The sequence below is a fragment of the Eptatretus burgeri genome, chromosome 3, assembly GCF_056783735.1.
Source record: "Eptatretus burgeri isolate ZD-2024b chromosome 3, Ebu_testis_v1, whole genome shotgun sequence".
NCBI lineage: Eukaryota > Metazoa > Chordata > Myxini > Myxiniformes > Myxinidae > Eptatretus > Eptatretus burgeri.
Genome location: NC_140963.1, coordinates 141,109,188 through 141,129,712, shown reverse-complemented (window position 1 = coordinate 141,129,712; position 20,525 = coordinate 141,109,188). Strand labels below are relative to the sequence as shown.

The 20,525-nt window shown below is 43.5% G+C and overlaps 1 long non-coding RNA gene across 4 annotated transcripts in view; it reads left to right on the top strand.

The window, feature by feature from the left end:
* The window catches only part of LOC147031156 (uncharacterized), a 31,432-nt gene extending 12,508 nt beyond the window's left edge, over window positions 1-18,924 (top strand). Inside the window, exons 1-3 of one of the 4 annotated variants that reach the window (XR_015056697.1) lie at window positions 6,040-7,287; window positions 7,517-7,606; window positions 15,388-18,924. This is a non-coding gene — a long non-coding RNA (uncharacterized LOC147031156). The other 3 variants (XR_015056696.1, XR_015056695.1, XR_015056698.1) reach the window with 3 other exon arrangements.
* Window positions 18,925-20,525: the final 1,601 nt, after the last annotated feature.

Below are 20,525 nucleotides of genomic sequence, written 5' to 3'. Positions count from 1 at the left end.
TGAACAGGATATCTCAAAAAGTTGTGGATGGATTCGGACGGAATTTGGTGGACAGGTTGGGTGTGTGATAAGGACGAGTTGTTAGATTTTGGTGAAGATCCGGATCCTATTTCGAGAGTTTTTGAGTAATTCTTCGCCATTGAGAGATTGGGCCAAAAACCATGTATAGCACGATATCTCAAAATGTCATGGTTGGATTCGGATGAAGCTTAGTGGACAGGTGGTTGGGTGTGCGACAAGAACAGATCAATTCGATTTTGGTGAACATCCTGATCTGCATACAATTAAAAAAAAATTTTTCATAGTCATTCTTTACCATTGAGAGATGGTACCAAAAATGAAATGTTACATGATATTTCAAAAAGTTTTTGGATGAGTTATGACAAAACTTTGTGGATGAGTCGGTTATGTGACAAGAACATGCCGATTGGTTTTTTCTTCAGGTCTGCATGCATATCTGACTATCAGTGGGATACAAAATGTAATTTGTTCAGTCTGGCAGAGGTATGCGCCCTACCAAGTGCTGTTCTACTTATCCTTGTGTTGCCTTCTTATGAGCAATAAGCTCTGTAAAATTGGATTGTTGGAAGCAAAGTAATAGCATCCATCTTTTTCATTTCGCCACAAGGCTCACTGGAAAATAACTAGCCCCATCTGCACAATTTGCATTGCATTGAATGGAAATGGGAGCTCCCCCCCCCCCCAATTCAGGGTCGATTGTTAACGGGGTTTATGGGAAAACCCGAATCAGCTCAACCTTCAGTTATCATCGTGGGTTGTGTATAGAATATTTTGGCATTGTTAATTCAACTTTTGATGTACTAGTGGGACCATTGGTACTTCGGACTAAATTTTCATTGGTCTTCACAGCCTTGTTGCATACCCACCTGCTGCACTGATTGAGCATTAGCTTGCCCCAGATGTGCTTGGGGCCAACATGAGGATTATTGTTCATTATTATTATTGCCAAATTATACTACTAATATTGTTGAAATATTATAAGTATCAATTAATATATGCTTTGTTACAATGTTTTCATTCTTTTTGTTGTTTATTTTGTAATTAGAATGTCATGCCATGGTAGAAGGACGTATTAACCTGCTTCAGGGCTGAAAGGATCAAAACCTTGATGAAAAGCGGTGCCCAGCTGATGATCCGGGCAGTTGGGAAATCAGTCAATTGCTTATAAGTTGTGGTTATAACTACAAATAAAATATCTTTTGTAAGTACTTACCAGAACATAATATATCTGTGTTAGTGTGTTTACATACAGTGCCTACATTGAGTGTACATCCATCCCCTTTCAAACTTTTCACCTTTTGTTGCCTTATAGCCTGGAATTAAATTGCACTAAATCAGACTTTTTACACCTTTATTAACACATTGTAACCCACAACTTCCAAGTGAACAACAAATTCAACAAATTTCAGAAAATTAATTAAAAATACAAAACTACAATATCTTGGTTAGCTAAGTGTCCACCCCTCTTATAGCAGCAATTGTAACTTAGCTCAGGTGTAACCACTCACCTTCAAAATCACACACCAAGTTAATTGACTTCCAACTGTGTTAAATTGTAGTGATTCTGATTATTTCAGAATAAAATCAGCTGTTCTTGCATGTTTCCTCTGCTGGGTCGTGTAATTCACAGCAAAGACTCAACCATGAGCCCCAAGGAGCTTTCAAAAAAAACCTCATGGATAAAGTTGTGGAAAGGCACAAATAAGGGGATTGATATAAAAATATTTCAAAAGCCTTGAATATCTCTTGGAGCACAGTCAAGAGAATCAGTGAGAAGTGGAAGGTGCATGGTATCACCAAGACCGTACCTTGATCAGGCTATCCCTCCAAACAGTATGAGCAAGCATGGAGAAGACTGATCAGAGAAGCCACCAAGAGGCCAATGGCAACTTTGAAATAGCTTTATTTAATAATAATAATAACATGACTTTATGGCAAGGACGATTCCCCGTATGTATGTGACAACAATATCCCAAGCACTTCACAAGTCTGGTCTGTATAGTAGGGTGACAAGACAGAAGCCATTACTCAAAAAAGCCCACCTTGAGTCCTGTTTGAGGTTTGCAAAAAATCACTCCGGAGATTCTGAAGCCATTACATGCGGCAAAAAATGTTGTGGTCTGTGAAAACCAAGATGGAACTTTTTGGCCTCAATGCAAAACGTTACTTTTGGTGCAATCTCAACACAGCACATCCTCCAAAGAACACCATCCTTACTGTGAAGCATGGTGGTGGCAGCATTATGTTATTGGGATGTTTCTCATCAGCAGGGACTTGTCAGGATCGAAGGGAAAATGGATGGAGCAAAACACAGAAAAATACGAAAGGAAACCTGCTGCCTTCTGCACGAAATCTGATGTTGGGACAGAAGTTGACCTTCCAGCATGACAACTACCCGAAGCACACAGCCAAAGTTACACTGGAGTGGCTGAGGAACAAAAAGATAAATGTCCTTGAGTAGCCCAGTCAGAGCCCCGACCTAAATCCAATCGAAAATCTGTGGCATGACTTTAAGATTGTTGTTCATCAACGTTCTCCATGCATCTTGACTGAGCTGTACTAGAACAGTTTTGTCCAGAAGAATGGGAAAATATTGCCCAATCAAGGTGTTCAAAGTTGGTAGAGACCTATCCCAACAGACTCACACCTGTAATTGCTGTCAAAGGTGCTTCCCCCCAAGTATTTACTCAGGGGGTGGACACTTGTCCAACCAAGATATTCTAGTTTTATATTTTAAAGTAATTTTCTGAAATTTGTATGATTTGTTTTTCATTTGGAAGTTGTGGGTTACCATGTGTGAGTCAAGGTAGAAAAAGTTTCAATTAATACAATTTAATTCCAGGCTATAAGGCAACAAAAGGTGAACATTTTGAAAGGTGGTGTAGACTTTCTATCGTGTGTGTGTGTGTGTGTGTGTGTGTGTGTGTGTGTGTGTGTGTGTGTGTGTCTATTGTTGTCTGCCTTCTTTCTTGGGACTACGGTGCAGTGATTCGTCTTTCTTTTGATTACATACCTCAACATAGCGTGCATTTAAAACTTGGGAATTCTAACGGGCTTTTTTGTACTTAATTAGCCGAGTCAACTCAGGAGTTCACAACGATCATTTGGGTAAGTATCACATTCCACATCAGAACGCTCCATGAGAAGTCTACAAAAAAAAAAAAACATGACACACACACACACACACACACACACACACACACACACACACACACACACACACACACACACACACACACACACACACACACACACACACACACACACACACACACACACACACACACACACACACACACATACACACACCTCATCATTCATTTATATTTTATAGTCTTAAAGGATCTTCAGGGTCTTTTGGGTCCTCTGAGTCTTTTTGGTCCTCGGGGACTTTTGGATGTTTTCGGTTCTCGGAGTATTTTGTGTCTTCTGGCTGTTTTGAATCTTTTGGAAAATTTGGGTCTTTTCCGTCCTCGGGACTTTTGAGTCAGGTGGGTCTTTTGGGTCCTTGGTGTATTTTGGGTACTCAGGGTCTTTTGGGTCTTTTGGGGGGGTCTTAAAGGGTCTTCAAAGGTTGAATTGGTCTCAGCAGTCGAAAGGGTCAAAAGGTCCATTCCACTAATGCATAATTAATGACTAGGCATACATAATTAACACACAAAAAGTATCTCACACACACACACACACACACACACACACACACACACACACACACACACACACACACACACACACACACACACACACACACACACACACACACACACACACACACACACACACACACACACACACACACACACACCTCATCCATTTATCGTAGATCGAAAAGAAACATTAGAATACCTTCTCAGAAACTACACACACAATTCCGATGAAATTTGACCACCACCTTCATCACCCGTGATGTACTAAAGTTTGTTCACGACTTTAAAATAAAAAGGGTCCAAAAGGGGTTCGTAGGGGGGGTGGGGGTTTGTTCACGGAATTAAAAAAAACATTGATAGGTGTTTACTTTCTTCTCCGTTGTATACTTTATGGGTCATCCTTCCATCCTTGGTTACCTTATCCTGCCGCTACCAGGTGAGTGCCCAGGGGTATTGCCCCTGTTTTTGTCAATTCTGTCTGTGAAGTATGCTCACCCTCCATCCCTTCCCTCATTTCAAATTGCCCCTCAGCCAACGTGACTCGTGAGAAGGCCGAATACCTTAACACTGTGTTTGCTTCCAAATCTTATGTACTTTCCCCTCTCATACCCAACTGCTCCTGGATGTAGGACTATCTTTCTCGCCTGAGAAGGTGGACAGGTTTCTTGCAAAGCTCAACTCCGATTCTGCAACAGGCCCAGATGACATCAGTGCACGTGTCCTAAAACCTTACTCCACTGCTCTTCCTCATCATATTTTTGCTCTTCATCTCTCGGCCAGTTTTTATCTATCTCAGCCAACATCACTGCAATACACAAACATGGTGCAAAAATAGATGCTTTTAACTACAGGCCCATCAGCTTGCCTCCAATTACAAGCAAGTAATGGAATCTATCATCACAGTTGACATCTAATCTTTTCTTTTCTCAAATGGCCTCATCTCAGATCATCATTTGGTTTCAGAACCGGTCATTCTACCTTGGACATGATGCTTCTACTCTCCTAACAATGGTGGAGGCCCTCAATGTCAGACATCAAATCAGGGCCATCTCTCTGGACATATCTCAAGCTTTCAATACAGTGGAGTATCGTGCCTTGCTCTCAAAACTGTCGACCTATGGAATCAGCCTGGTGTTGGCTTGGTGGTTAGGGTGGTGGCTTGGGATCCTAGGGTCCTGAGTTCAAGCCCCGTAGGCCACTGAAGTAATATACACCAAGAGGTTGACTCAGCTTGTCATCCTTACGAGATCGGCAAAATGAGTACCAGTTAAGTGTACTGGAAAGGGGGACACTGCATCAGCGGCATAGCCGCATCCCAACCAATGATGCAACCAGCAGCCACAGGCTGCACTCGATAGAGAGACCTATGGAATCCAAGGCCAACTCCTCTCTTAGATTACTGAGAGAACTCCTAATCAAGGCAACTCCATTCTCGTCGCCAATGTGTGGCTCTCAATGGAACCCTTTCTTCTCTGTTCCCTGTCAAGGCTGGAGTACTCCAAGGCAGTGTTCTCAGCCCATCCTATACCTATCTTCAAAAACAATCTCTTTGAATATGTATTTTAACCCTGAGAACTCCTCTCTCTCTCTCTCGTCCTCTCTCTCTCGTCCTCTCTCTCTCTCTCTCTCTCTCTCTCTCTCTCTCTCTCTCTCTCTCTCTCTCTCTCTCTCTCTCTCTCTCTCTCTCTCTCTCTCTCTCTCTCTCTCTCTCTCTCTCTCTCTCTCTCTCTCTCTCTCTCTCTCTCTCTCTCTCTCTCGTCCTCTCTCTCTCTCTCTCTCTCTCTCTCGTCCTCTCTCTCTCTCTCTCTCTCTCTCTCTCTCGTCCTCTCTCTCTCTCTCTCTCTCGTTCTCTCTCTCTCTCTCTCTCTCTCTCTCTCTCTCTCTCTCTCTCTCTCTCTCTCTCTCTCTCTCTCTCTCTCTCTCTCTCTCTCTCTCTCTCTCTCTCTCTCTCTCTCTCTCTCTCTCTCTCTCTCTCTCTCTCTCTCTCTCTCTCTCTCTCTCTCTCTCTCTCTCTCTCTCTCTCTCTCTCTCTCTCTCTCTCTCTCTCTCTCTCTCTCTCTCTCTCTCTCTCTCTCTCTCTCTCTCTCTCTCTCTCTCTCTCTCTCTCTCTCTCTCTCTCTCTCTCTCTCTCTCTCTCTCTCTCTCTCTCTCTCTCTCTCTCTCTCTCTCTCTCTCTCTCTCTCTCTCTCTCTCTCTCTCTCTCTCTCTCTCTCTCTCTCTCTCTCTCTCTCTCTCTCTCTCTCTCTCTCTCTCGTCCAGTCACTCAACCTCGAGCGTCTCGTACTCTCTCTCTCTCTCTCTCTCTCTCTCTCTCTCTCTCTCTCTCTCTCTCTCTCTCTCTCTCTCTCTCTCTCTCTCTCTCTCTCTCTCTCTCTCTCTCTCTCTCTCTCTCTCTCTCTCTCTCTCTCTCTCTCTCTCTCTCTCTCTCTCTCTCTCTCTTGTCCAGTCACTCAACCTTGAGGGTCTCGTCCTCTCAGCTATGATCTCTCTTGGGCAAGCGACATTTCAAAATTGGTATCCAACGCCAGACATGGACTGGGTATTCTCTGTCGTACAAAGTCCTTGCTGGGAACACCTGAACTCCGAACCACCTACAAGGCTTTCATTCTCAGCTTGATGGAATACTGCGCTCTTCTCTCAGCAGGGGCCACCTGCCTCACACCTTGCTATGCTTGATGCTGTGGAAATCAAGGCAACTCAAGACCATTGGAATCCTTCGCAATGAAGCTGAGTCTCTGGGCCCATCACTTTGCCATCGCTGACAAGTTGGTGGTCTCTGTCTCCTTCCGCCTCCTTCCCGGTCTTACAATCTCTGCCCTTTCCGTGCTTTGCCCCCTATTCAGGTATGTGCAGGACGCATGCAGTCCACCAACAACCTCCTCCTCGTGAAACTGCCAAAATCCAGAACCACTGCTCACCTCCATTCATTTGTTCCTCTTTTTTTTCCTGCCTGTGGAACCGCCTTGTACACTCTCTTCAATCTCATTCTTCCCTTGCAGTCTTCAAGACAGCTGTTCACCACTATCTGAAATCATCCCCCACCCAAAACCTGAATCTTTGCTTCACCCGTTAAACCTCCCCACCCCCTCCCACTCCCAAAATTTAGCTTCTGCATTGCATCCATATTTCCACTCCTCGTATTCTCTCCTAGCCCTCATCGTTACCCACGCCTCTTGTTTCATCCTCAACCCTGCTGTTGGCCTGTCCCCCCTTCTCCTCTTGCTGTTCCTTTTGTTATGTTGCATCCTGATCTATCCTGCGTTCTCGCTCTTCCACGAGCCTTGACCGCAGACAAAAAAAGGTCTTACTTTTCTGATTGCTATCGTTAATATGACTGACAACGCTGTTCCTTTTATCGACCTATTTGCTCAGACCTCGTTACGTTGCTCAGCAAAACCTACAAGATGTTGCTTACTCCACAAACTTTCCTTGCGTGTGATGACACTGCCTCCATTTCCCACCAGTTCATTCCCTTTATTCCTTTCCTTTCACTCACATCCTGAGTATGAGTCTGATTCGGAGCAGCTCAACCACGAGCCGTGACTTGATTCCCTCTGATAATATCATTACGATTACACGGATCGCGTTGGTTGGAAGTCATCATCGCCTTGCTTTAAGGGTATGGTGACTTCAAGATATTGTTGTTTCTGTTCCAGGTAAAGCTAAAGGTTAGAGTTTTCTACAGGTTGACATCAAATGGAAGAACGACTTGCAGGAAGATTACCTTGCGGTCGCAAGTGTGCCGACTTTCCGTGATTCTTTGTGCTTTAAACAAGTGTTGAAAAGGTATCAAACAATGGCTCAATGAACTGTTTGTGTCGGCGTTAACTTTACTTGTGTTTCACCAGGGATCTTACAATGGATGTGTCGTGGGACGTGGAAACGCAGTCTTGTGTCCTGATGAGAGGGGAGCTCGTGTGAATCCATTGGACTCGAAGGTAAACCGGTGTTGGGTTTGTCTGCCCACCTGTAGACGTGCAGTCCGGCGTGCGTACGCCTTGGATACAATGCAACGGATGTGTGTCGATCTGCATTTGTTGATCGACAAAATGTGTCGGCGTCGGAATTGGTCGCATCAGGTAAGAATTTGATACGAGTCAGTAATCGGTAAATATGTGCATGCTTGATCGGCAGAGATGTTGCAAAGATTGCGGGTGGGTTTGAAAGGACACAAAGAGGACGGTTCCTTCACATTGTTGCCAAGAGACTTTAACAATCCCGACTGAACTGAACATCTCCTGTTACGAGCCAATGAAATGCAGCCGTCTTCACAAGTGGTGCACCTCAAGGGGGCGTGGCCGGCGGAGCAGCAAAATCCAACCAATCAGGTGTGTCTCAGAGGGAGTCGTGAGATGTGGGGTGGTTTGAACTTGGAATTGAATTACAGACAGTGAAGGGCGGGTGCGGTGTGTGTGTGTGTGTGTGTGTGTGTGTGTGTGTGTGTGTGTGTGTGTGTGTGTGTGTGTGTGTGTGTGTGTGTGTGTGTGTGTGTGTGTGTGTGTGTGTGTGTGTGTGTGTGTGTGTGTGTGTGTGTGTGTGTGTGTGTGTGTGTGTGTGTGTGTGTGTGTGAAAAGGGAGGGAAAGGAGTGGATGTGGATGTCGGCGAGAGCTGGAGACGAGTGTCGGCTGTTTCTGTGAGCATCATAAATTGACTGCCATGTGAGAAGGAGGAGAATGAGGATAGGGAGGAAGAAGAACAGGAGGAGGAGGAGGAGGAAGAAATTGACAGAAGCACAGACAGATGGAGAAGGAAGGCAGAGATTAGGAATAGCAAAGGAAATTGTGGGAGAGGGAATTTGTCCACGACAGTGAGAGGACTCCTCACAGAGAGGCCTTTGTTTGTTCCAACCATTGGTTTCCTTCCGGCCCTTTGTGTCCGGCCCGGCATTCCCAGTTTCTTCCATCAGTTGTCTGGAAGTAAAAGCCGCCGTGAGCTCATGAGGGTTGTGGAGAGAGTTGAGGGATGCTGTGGCAGGCAGAAGGAATGAAAGAAGAATGAATGGAGAAGGGAGATCAACAAGAATCATTGAAACGTGAGAGGAACATTTCTCGACAAACATTTTCATGGAACGTTCTTATTGACGATCACGTGTTAACAATAGAACTTGATTGTCACAAGATTCACAACCAAACCGATGCGGATGAACTCGTCTTCATTCATTGCTGTGTTTTTATCTCCTATACTTTGCAAGCCTATGCCACGGTATAGGACACGGTATATGATGCCTACATGGTATATGATGACTACACGGCATACTACACGGTATATGATGACTACACGGCACACTACACGGTATATGATGACTACACGGCATACTACACTGTATAGGATGACAACACGGCATACTACATGGTATATGATGACTACACGGCATACTACACGGTATATGATGACTACACGGTATAGGACACGGTATTTGATGACTACACGGTATATGATGACAACACGGCATACTACACGGTATATGATGACAACACGGCATACTACACGGTATATGATGCCTACATGGTATATGATGACTACACGGCATACTACACGGTATATGATGACTACACGGCATACTACACGGTATATGATGACTACACGGCATACTACACGGTATAGGATGACAACACGGCATACTACATGGTATATGATGACTACACGGCATACTACACGGTATATGATGCCTACACAGCATACTACACGGTATGTGATGACTACACGGTATATGATGACTACACAGCATACTACACGGTATACGATGACTACACGGCATACTCCACGGTATATGATGACTACACGGCATACTCCACGGTATATGATGACTACACGGCATACGACACGGTATGTGATGACTACACGGTATACTACACGGTATATGATGACTACACGGCATACTCCACGGTATATGATGACTACACGGCATACGACACGGTATGTGATGACTACACGGTATACTACACGGTATATGATGGCTACATGGCATACTACACGGTATATGATGCCTACACAGCATACTACACGGTATGTGATGACTACACGGTATATGATGACTACACAGCATACTACACGGTATACGATGACTACACAGTGTATGATTACTCCACGGTATATAATGCCACGTTATATGACTACACAATAAATGATGACGACATGGTAGACTACTTGGTTTATGATGACTACACGGTATACTACATGGTATATGATGACTACATTGTATATGATGACTACACGGTATACTACACGGTATATGATGACTTCATTGTATATAATGACTACACAGTATACTACACGGTATATGATGACTACATTGTATACGATGACTACACGGTATGCTACACGGTATATGATGACTACATGGTATACGACATGGTATATGATGACTACACGGCATACTTCACTGTATATGATTACACGGCATACGATGACTAAACAGCATACTACACAGTATATGTTGACTACATGGTACTCTACACACACATGATGACACAGCATACTACAGCCTATATGATTAGATGGCATACAACATGGTATATGATGACAAAACAGCATACTACACAGTATATGATGACTACATGGTATACTACACATACATGAATACACAGCATACTACACGGTTTATGATGCCTACACGGCACACTACACGGTGTATGATGACGACATGGTACACTACACGTACATGACTACAAGACATACTACACTGTATATGATTACACGGCATACGCCATGGAACATGATGACTACACAGAATACTACACGGTATATGATGGCTACATGCTATACTACACGTACATGACTACAAAGCATACTACACGGTATATGATGACTACATGGTATACAACACGAACATGACTGCATGGCATACTACACAGTATATGATGACTACACAGCACACTGCGCGGTTTATGATGACAACACGGTATATGATGACGACATGGAAAACTACACGTACATAACTACATGGCATACTACACGGTCTATGATGAAGACACGGCATACTACACGGAATGTGATGACAACACGGAATACTACATGGTATATGATGACTACATGGCATGCTACACGGTATATGATGACAACACGGTAGATGATGACTGCGCGGTGTGTGATGACAACACGGTATACCACATGGTCTATGATGACTACATGGCAAACTACATAGTACATGATGACTGCATGGCATACTACATGGTATATGATGAGTACACAGCATACTGCACAGTATATGACTACACGGCATGCTACACAGTATATAATGACTACACGGCACACTGCTCAGTATATGATGACAACACGGTATGACTACACGGTATACTACATTGTATATGATGACTACACTGCATACGACACGGAATATGATGACTAAACAGCATACTACATGGTATATGATGACTACATGGTAAACTACACATTCATGACTATACAGCATACTACACTGTATATGATTACACGGCATATGACATGGTATATGATGACGACACAGCATACTACACGTATATGACTACATGGCAAACTACACATATATGATGACTACATGGCATACTACACATATATGATGACGACATGGCATACTACACGTATATGACGACTACATGGTATACTACACGTATATGATGACTACTTGGCATACGACACGAATATGATGACTTCATGGCATACTACACATATATGATGACTACATGGCATACTACGCGTATTTGATGATTACATGGCATACTACGCGCATATGATGACTACATGGCATACTACACGTATATGATGACTATGTGGTATACGACACATCTATGATGACTACATGGTATACTACACGTCTATGATGACTACATGGCATACTACACGGTACATGATGACTGCATGGCATACTACATGGTATATGATGAGTACACAGCATACTGCACAGTATATGACTACACGGCATGCTACACAGTATATAATGACTACACGGCACACTGCTCAGTATATGATGACAACACGGTATATGATGACACGTTGTATGACTACATGATATACTACATGGTATTTGATGACTACACTGCATACGACACGGAATATGATGACTAAACAGCATACTACATGGTATATGATGACTACATGGTATACTACACATTCATGACTACACAGCATACTACACTGTATATGATTACACGGCATACGACATGGTATATGATGATGACACAGCATACTACACATATATGATGACTACATGGCATACTAAACATATATGACGACTACATGGTATACTACACGTATATGATGACTACTTGGCATACTACACGAATATGATGACTACATGGCATACTACACGAATATGATTACTACATGGTATATACTACACATATATGATGACTACATGGCATACTACGCGTATATGATGACTACATGGGATACGACACGTATATGATGACTATGTGGTATACTACACATCTATGATGACTACATGGTATACTACACGTCTATGATGATTACATGCTATACTACACGTACATGACTACACAGCATACTACATGGTATACTACACGTACATGACTGCATGGCATATCACACAGGATATGATGACTACATGGCAAACTACATAGTACATGATGATTGAATGGCATACTACATGGTATATGATGAGTACACAGCATACTGCACAGTATATGACTACACGGCATGCTACACAGTATATAATGACTACACGGCACACTGCTCAGTATATGATGACAACACGGTATATGATCACACGTTGTATGACTACACGATATACTACATGGTATTTGATGACTACACTGCATACGACACGGAATATGATGACTAAACAGAATACTACATGGTATATGATGACTACATGGTATACTACACATTCATGACTACACAGCATACTACACTGTATATGATTACACGGCATACAACATGGTATATGATGATGACACAGCATACTACACATATATGATGACTACATGGCATACTAAACATATATGACGACTACATGGTATACTACACATATATGATGACTACTTGGCATACTACACGAATATGATGACTACATGGCATACTACACGAATATGATTACTACATGGTATATACTACACATATATGATGACTACATGGCATACTATGCGTATATGATGACTACATGGGATACGACACGTATATGATGACTATGTGGTATACTACACATTTATGATGACTACATGGTATACTACACGTCTATGATGACTACATGGTATACTACACGTCTATGATGACTACATGGCATACTACACGTATGTGATGACGACATGGTATACTTCACGTATATAATGACGACAGTGCATTGCAGCCTTAATTCTGACATTATGCTGCAAATTGATTTAAAGTGGTGAAACCGATTCAATGTTTGGCTGTTTCCTTCCTTCCTTCCTTCCTTCCTTCCTTCCTTCCTATAAATGAAGAAGAAGAAGAAACTTTCTGCCCCATCGTGTTTAATTCTAAAGTGTAATTCTCGAGGTTTCTTATGGGTTATTCTGAAGGGTTCTGAAGGGTTCTAATGGGTAATTCTGAAGGGTTCTGAAGGGTTCTAATGGGTAATTCTGAAGGGTTCCAATGGGTAATTCTGAAGGGTTCCACTGGGTAATTCTGAAGGGTTCCAATGGGTAATTCTGAAGGTTTCCAATGGGTAATTCTGAAGGCTTCTAATTGGTATTTCCATGGATGGAATGAAGGACACCGCTTTAGGAAGGAATTGGCTTCACCGCTTGAAGATGCCAAACTGAGCCATTTCCTCTGGACACGGGTGTGATGTATTTTTTAATACATTATTCAAATTCAAACACCGTATTATTTATTCAAACACCGTGTTTTGGTTTTACTCTGCATCACCAAAAGGAAATGGCATTTGTTTGGTCAAATAATTACCAATCGAGTGAATTAACCAACTCATAGCAAGGAAGGTTTCCTTTAGATGGGAGAAAATTTGACCGAAACAAATCATCAATCTGTGGAGAGATCGCCACAGAGCATTGACCTCCACCCAAAACAGATGGTGGTAAATGGTCACGTGTGAATTTACAAATCCGCAATAACACCAATCCTAGATGGCACTTCTTCTGACGTAGTGGCTTTATCTTAAGGACAACATGGTTAAAATATCCTCATAGGGGGAAAAAAGAGGATAACCCCTTGACTTGAGTCAAAGGTTGCTGCAAACACAGATATCTATCTCAACAGGAAAAGGTAGAAAGAAGCAAAGGAAGAAACATAAATTGATTAGAGAGTTCATAGAACATCATACCTCACATAGTGTTCATGTTTATACCTCAATTTTAATAAAGTGATGATTTTATTGGGCATTTCAATTTTTTTAGGAAGTTTAGTAACACTGAAGCAGTCTTATACACCACCCTCATCCTACTATTAATTTACAATCGGTCACTGGCTTTGACACCAATATTTTTTTTTATTACAGAGTCGAGGCATCAAAAAGCTACGTATATCAAACACTTTCAAATGGAGCACTTCACCACCATTAGAGCATTTATATTACATCAGATGTGCCAATAAACCTGTTTTGGTTTAGTGGTTAGGGTGGCTGGCTTGGAATCTCAGGGTCCTGAGTTCGAGCCCCGTTGGCTACTGAATTACCATCAGGTGGTGTTGACTCAGCCTGTCATCCTTCCGAGGTCGGCGAAATGAGTACCAGTGTACTGGTATAGGGGCACAGCACCAGTGACATAGTCACGCCCCAACAAAATGATAGCTACCTGGCAGCTAAGCTGCCATATGCAAGAAGAAGTGCCAATAAATGTGAATTGTTCCCCCCAGCTTGCTGATCGATGGCAGACGATGCCATTTGCATTTTGCCGCATCCATCCCTACCCTGTTTAGAATCCCAGGCGGGCACGAGCAAATCGTACACTGTAATAAGATGACGTTGAGTCACAGTTTTAGGAGATCGAGGCTTTATTGATCACCATAGAATGCAGCGTCAATTGGCATCGTACATCGACAAATTGGCGGTCTCTTCTTCACCCCGATACTGCACCCTCTCACATGTCATGCCCACTTCCCAGGGCTGCGCTTGACAGCTCCTATTACATACACCATCCCATATAACTTGTCCAAGTACTGCGAAACTGGAGGTTCTTAGAAGTATTATAAAGGCGATTTGTGTTCTGCAGTGTTCAAGTATATAATTCAGTTTAAATAAAAGGTTTCGAGACGTTTAAAGGCAGACAAATAAATTAATTCCTGGTTTTACCACCATTTTCACAGCCTATTGCACCACCCTATCTAACGCGTTACATTAGTTTTTCGTGTCTTTATATTATGTCCTTAAAAACAGTAGGTTTCCTGTTTGGAATGATTTTCAATTTTGTTTCACTGCCAGACAGCCAGCCAGACAGCCAGCCAGACAGAGTAAAACTATTATCTCATTTCTATCTGCGCATGTCCAACCAGGACGAATTCAGAGCCAAAGTCCAGAAAAATGGGCAAACTTTTCTTCATATTTTTCAAATATAACGTGTTCAAAATATAACGTTCAATTTAAAAATGTTGTTCCTTGATCATAAACTGATAGGACAGACAAATGGATCGACTGACATTGACCAATTGCTTGACCCTTCTCTTGGCTTCGTGTGCGCTGGGTAAAAACGAATACAGAAGTTACAAGAGTAGCAACGATTTGACTGAATTGTAATTCGAGCATCTGCGCGGAGTCTGCGAGATTGGCGGTTTGATTCTGATCCTGGCCATTTCATTGCCCCCATTGACCAGGGAGAGGAAAGCGACGTTGCAAGATGGCGTTACCGGCACCCAGAGTGCTGCAGGAAGTTGCATCACTTCCCGCGAACCCACTGGCTGCTTTTGTCTGAAGTTACGTTTTCTGTTGTCAATTGTCTCAGTCTGCAAGCATCCAAACATTCCCATGCCTTCATGTCTTCCCGATATTATATTTATGAAAAGCTTTTGGTGCATTCACTATTGTTAGGCATTTGCCTCCGGAAGGGATCGTGAGAGGAGTTCTCGGATCTATTTCCCAGCCAACGACCCTGAACCTGATGCTCCGCAGATAACTCCGTGGAGCAGAGAGTTTGTGACCAACCCCAGACGCTGTCTGAGATGCTTAATTTAGGTTAGGTCCAGCGTCCAAATCCCGACTTTACCTTCCCGGCAAATTAAACTCTCCAGATAGAGTACAGTACTTCTCAACACATAACCAACCAGGGTACGGTGGGCGTACATCTTGGTCTTTAGCTAATGGGAAAGAATCGATGAAGATGAACTCCCGTTTACATCACACGATGCCCAACCGATAGAAATCGACACTCGAGCAACTTGAAATGGTTTATAATGGTTATCAAAAGGTATGTATATAGAAACAGTGTCACAATAGAAAACCTTACCCAAGGAAAACCTTAGCACTGAAAAGGACAGTTGGCACGTTTGTTAATTGCTCGTTCATCCAAAGGGGATGAGGTGGAGTTGGGATAGTAAGAGAAAGTTTGTGTGAGTCAGTGTGTTAACGTTTCCCAAGAACTCTTGCTGGATTGGCCTTTCTGCCTGGAACTGAACCTTGCTCATGCTGGCTTTAACTCCAGGCACCGGCTTGTTCCCCAGGCATCACCTCGTTCTACAGACACCAACTCATTCGATGTCTGAGCTCTCAAGCACACCTCTGTCTGATACTCGAACCGAAACTTTTTTTTATAGACTGCGATGTGTCTGCTTCCATGTCTGTGCTTCCCATGATCCACTCGTTTTCTAATTGGACAGCTTTGTGATCCGGTCAAAGCCATTGGACTTTTGTGGTTTCGAGGTGTGGCTAGTGGCGATAGTTATTTCATTAGTATCCGTTCTTGATAGTCTTTTCCCTTATGTCTAGTGGGTTTATCAGCCAATATGTGTTGTGTGGGTTTTAGGTAGGTTCCGATTCTTTACCTTTCTTGCTTCTGCGCACACGAGCCTCTTCTTCAAGTATGCATGCACACCAAAGCTCACACCAAACAGCACACATATGCAGTCCATTGGCATACAAGCGCCAATTCCCATTTGAATCACGTGCCGTTATTCAACGGCCACTTCACCTCAATCTTCCCTGTACTCGAACCCCAACATCCCAACATTCATCCAACGATCCAAACACCTTTATAATCACCACACCATCAAACCATTAACTAAGCTCGCTTTTCATTCACCATTTCCGCCTCAACCACAACGAACAAACACGACTCCTCAACCACAACAAACCACTACACTACAACTCACCGCGTTGCTGCCGCAACAATCGCCTCAACCACAGTCACCACCGATGCCCACCACTACATTTTGGACCAACAGGGAACAAAGGAGCGCAACGTACCATTGCAGACACTTGGACTCTGGACATTCAGGACTCTAACTTTGAGCACTAGTGGGCGCTGGACTCCATTCAACATCTTATCAGTCGCCCAAGCACTCTGCTCAATTACGACTGCATTTGGTGTCCGGCTCACGGAGAGCACGACCAAATACCCCAGCACCATTTTTAGTGCATTGCTCTTTAGCATGGGAGAGCTCAGAGTATAATGGCAACATCTTCATGGCTGTACCTTCTCGTGGGCAGGGACAGCACTGGGGTGACCATGCGCGCACCAATGGGGATTCTGGGAAACACCTATTGCGACATTTGATCCACCTTTAAGCTCCTTCCTCGCTAAATAACTCTCAAGAGCCATGTATCCCTCCCGGCGGGCTCACTCAGCTCATTCGTAATTCAGCTCACACAGCCGGTGGTTCATGTGATGAATTGGCTTGGCAGTAAGAGGCGTAATGGAGCGGTGGAATGGAATGGAGTGAGGGCAGAACGAAGTTCACGAAGTGGATTGCTGAGCGAGCGAGAGATCCCGATCGAGTGCAGTCATCGGGCCAAGCCATTAACACCAAACACTTACAGCTTTCTTAAACCTCCTAAGGCGAGCTTCTTACACGTTGTTCTTTCTTTCCGTCTCGGCTGCTGTGGACGCATATTCCCAAAAGGAGCATCAGCGGTTACCCGGGAAAGTCCCCAATGGTTGTCCCCTTCAGGGTGGCCCCACTGATGCGCACCTTTTACAGTTTTCTCTCTGCACCTCACTTGCACCTCCTCAGAACATGCACATAAGGGACCACCAGTATTGCTCCTCTTTCCCTCTCCTCAGTGACTGGGCTTTGTGAGTGCATCGACCTCGCCGACTAATTGAGAGGTTGCCAGCATCTCATACTTTTTGCGGCTGGTGGCCTCAGGACCCGGTATTCGGGAGGAACTCGAGCGCTTCCCCTCATGGCAAACCTCGAACCCTGGGCCATAACAATATTCATATGTATATGTACTTGTATGTATGTTATATTATATTGGTATATATATATATATGTTATATTATATTATATTAGTTATGTTTGTAGGGGTAGATGGAAGAATCCCATCATGAAGATAGGATTGTACAGTATAGCATGGTCCATGGATGGGTGGGAGACATCTCAAAGTAATTTAAGTTGGGAAAACTGTGAGCTTAAGATTGTTACGTGTCACCACACAGGGGGTGGTGTTGTGCTAACTAGGGATGGTTTAAGGCTAGTTTTTTCCCAGTATGTGATTGCTTCCATGACCTTTTCCTACATTTTTTTTTACATTTACAAGGCTGGCCATAAAGAACCACGTTTTCACAACAACTGCAGGCTCAATCCCACCTTCCAGGTGGGAGGTCGTAACCGGCAGGCCATGCCCCAGGAGGTTGATGATTGTTCGGGGTGACGTCAGAGAGGAGAAGGTTCCAGAGAGAAGGACAGTTGGAAGAGATATAGTCGGCCTCTCCGGTCCCATCTCGGCACGACGGGAAAGCTGCGCGATTCTCGTTATCTCGGCAGCCTCGGCAGTGGCCTTGGTATATGATCAAGGAGAAAGGTGGCGCCATTTGGTGTGTGTGAAGGACCAGAAACTGCACAGCGGTTTGTGGGCTCCTGGCGGTGAAGACTGTCTGCATGAATTACGTGACGTACGTGGCCGTGGAGAGCAACTTGGCACCATTTTGGTACGTTTTCCCATGCGTGCGATGGCTACGTTTTATGATGAACACCAGGTTCCAAAAGGACATCTCTGGACACAAAGCTGAGAGCCAACATAAAGGGGGGGGGGGGGGTTCTTTTATTTTTATCTTTCCCCTTTGTCTGTTTTTGTGACTGTGTGGAGACATCTCAAATTAGGATTTAGTTCACCTCACTTTTCATTACCTCCTGCTTTGAATTGTTTTCATGATCACCATTTCGATTTGTGTTTATTAAATAATTTTTGTCGAATTTCTTTGTGCTTGTTTATTCGTTGTGGGTTTGAGTTCACCTGCAAATCACTTACGGCTGCTTGTTCACCACACTCTGTGCTATTCTGTTTGCGGTCACAATCCAATGCAGCAGCTTCACCAGCACAACCTCGTGTACAAGCACAAGTTTACCTTGCCATTACAATGTGAACAACAGCTTAATCCTCCACAGAGGACAGTGGTATCACCCGGATGGCACATCAGGCTGTAAACCATCCTGTAAATGAAACAGGAACATCTATTAAGTGTTATCAAAGGATAGACATTGCTGCTATTAAACAGTCACAATGTACCAACACGTGTTACATGAACTCATTGCATACTCGAATGATGTTTGGGCCATTGTTTATGAGTACGTGTAACATCAACGTTATCGACAAATTATATCACCCATCTCAGAAACTCCTAATTCCATTTATGTTATTCACTCCATGCATGTTGTGATCTGGCTACTGTTCTACACACACACATGCATCAACCAAGACTTGTTATTTACCTTCGCATGGAGGAATGATGTCTGAACCATGGCAGTCAACATAACCGCAACAACTGGATCCCTGGTATGTACAAGTACCACTGGTCATGATAGTGATCATCACCTGACAAACCGTAGTAAAGCAATATTACACGTGATTGTCATGATAACCTCCGCCACCGAAGGTGAAGGAGGTTATGTTTTCACCCCTCTCTGTCTTTGTTTGTCTGTTTGTCTGCCTGTGTGCAGGATATCTCAAAGACTTGGTGGGCAGGTTGGGTGTGTGACAAGGATGAACTGATTAGATTTTGGTGAAGATCCGGATCATGATCCGACTATTGGAATTATTTAAGTGATTCTTCACCATTGAGAGATCGGGCCAAAAACGATATGTGGCATGATGTTTCAAAAATGTAGTGAGCCCGATATGTTCTCGTGGATCAGGCATTACGTGGCGGAGGTATGCGCTCTACCGAGTGCCCTTCCAGTCATGTAAGAAACATATGGTGTCCATTACTTTAAACTAGATGTCATCACTGTCAGCCTTGTTCACATTGATTAAACAGAGCCATAACGCTTTACTGTGACGCAATACACATGACATGCAACTCATACAGAACTTGGTGACATTCGTCAGCCTCTGATATGAGTTCCAGCACTTGTCTCTAACAGGCTTTGGCACATAATGGTAACAAACCGACTTCATCATTCAGTGTCCATTGTCCTTCAGTCACCCAGATCACATGACTTGGGTCGTATTTTGCAAACTGTTTCAAACCTTTTGACAATTCACTCAAGAGTAACTAAAATTACAAACGGACGTGAATAAAACATATGTACACGAAGCCGAAGAGACTCATTGACCGAAATGACTCTGGAGGTCGAAATGTCAATTCCTCATGACATTATCTCAACCTGATGCGATCACGCCTGTGATTGGCTGAAATATGTTGCCACGGCAACCATCTCTGTAACTTGGCTTGTGCATGCGATATTTCAAAAAACTGTTCCACATTTAGCTTTCATATTACAGAGATTTCTTGCTCAAACAACCCAAGAGGCAGCGGACTGAGAGTATCTGCTCCTTGTTGTAACTTCTTCGATTC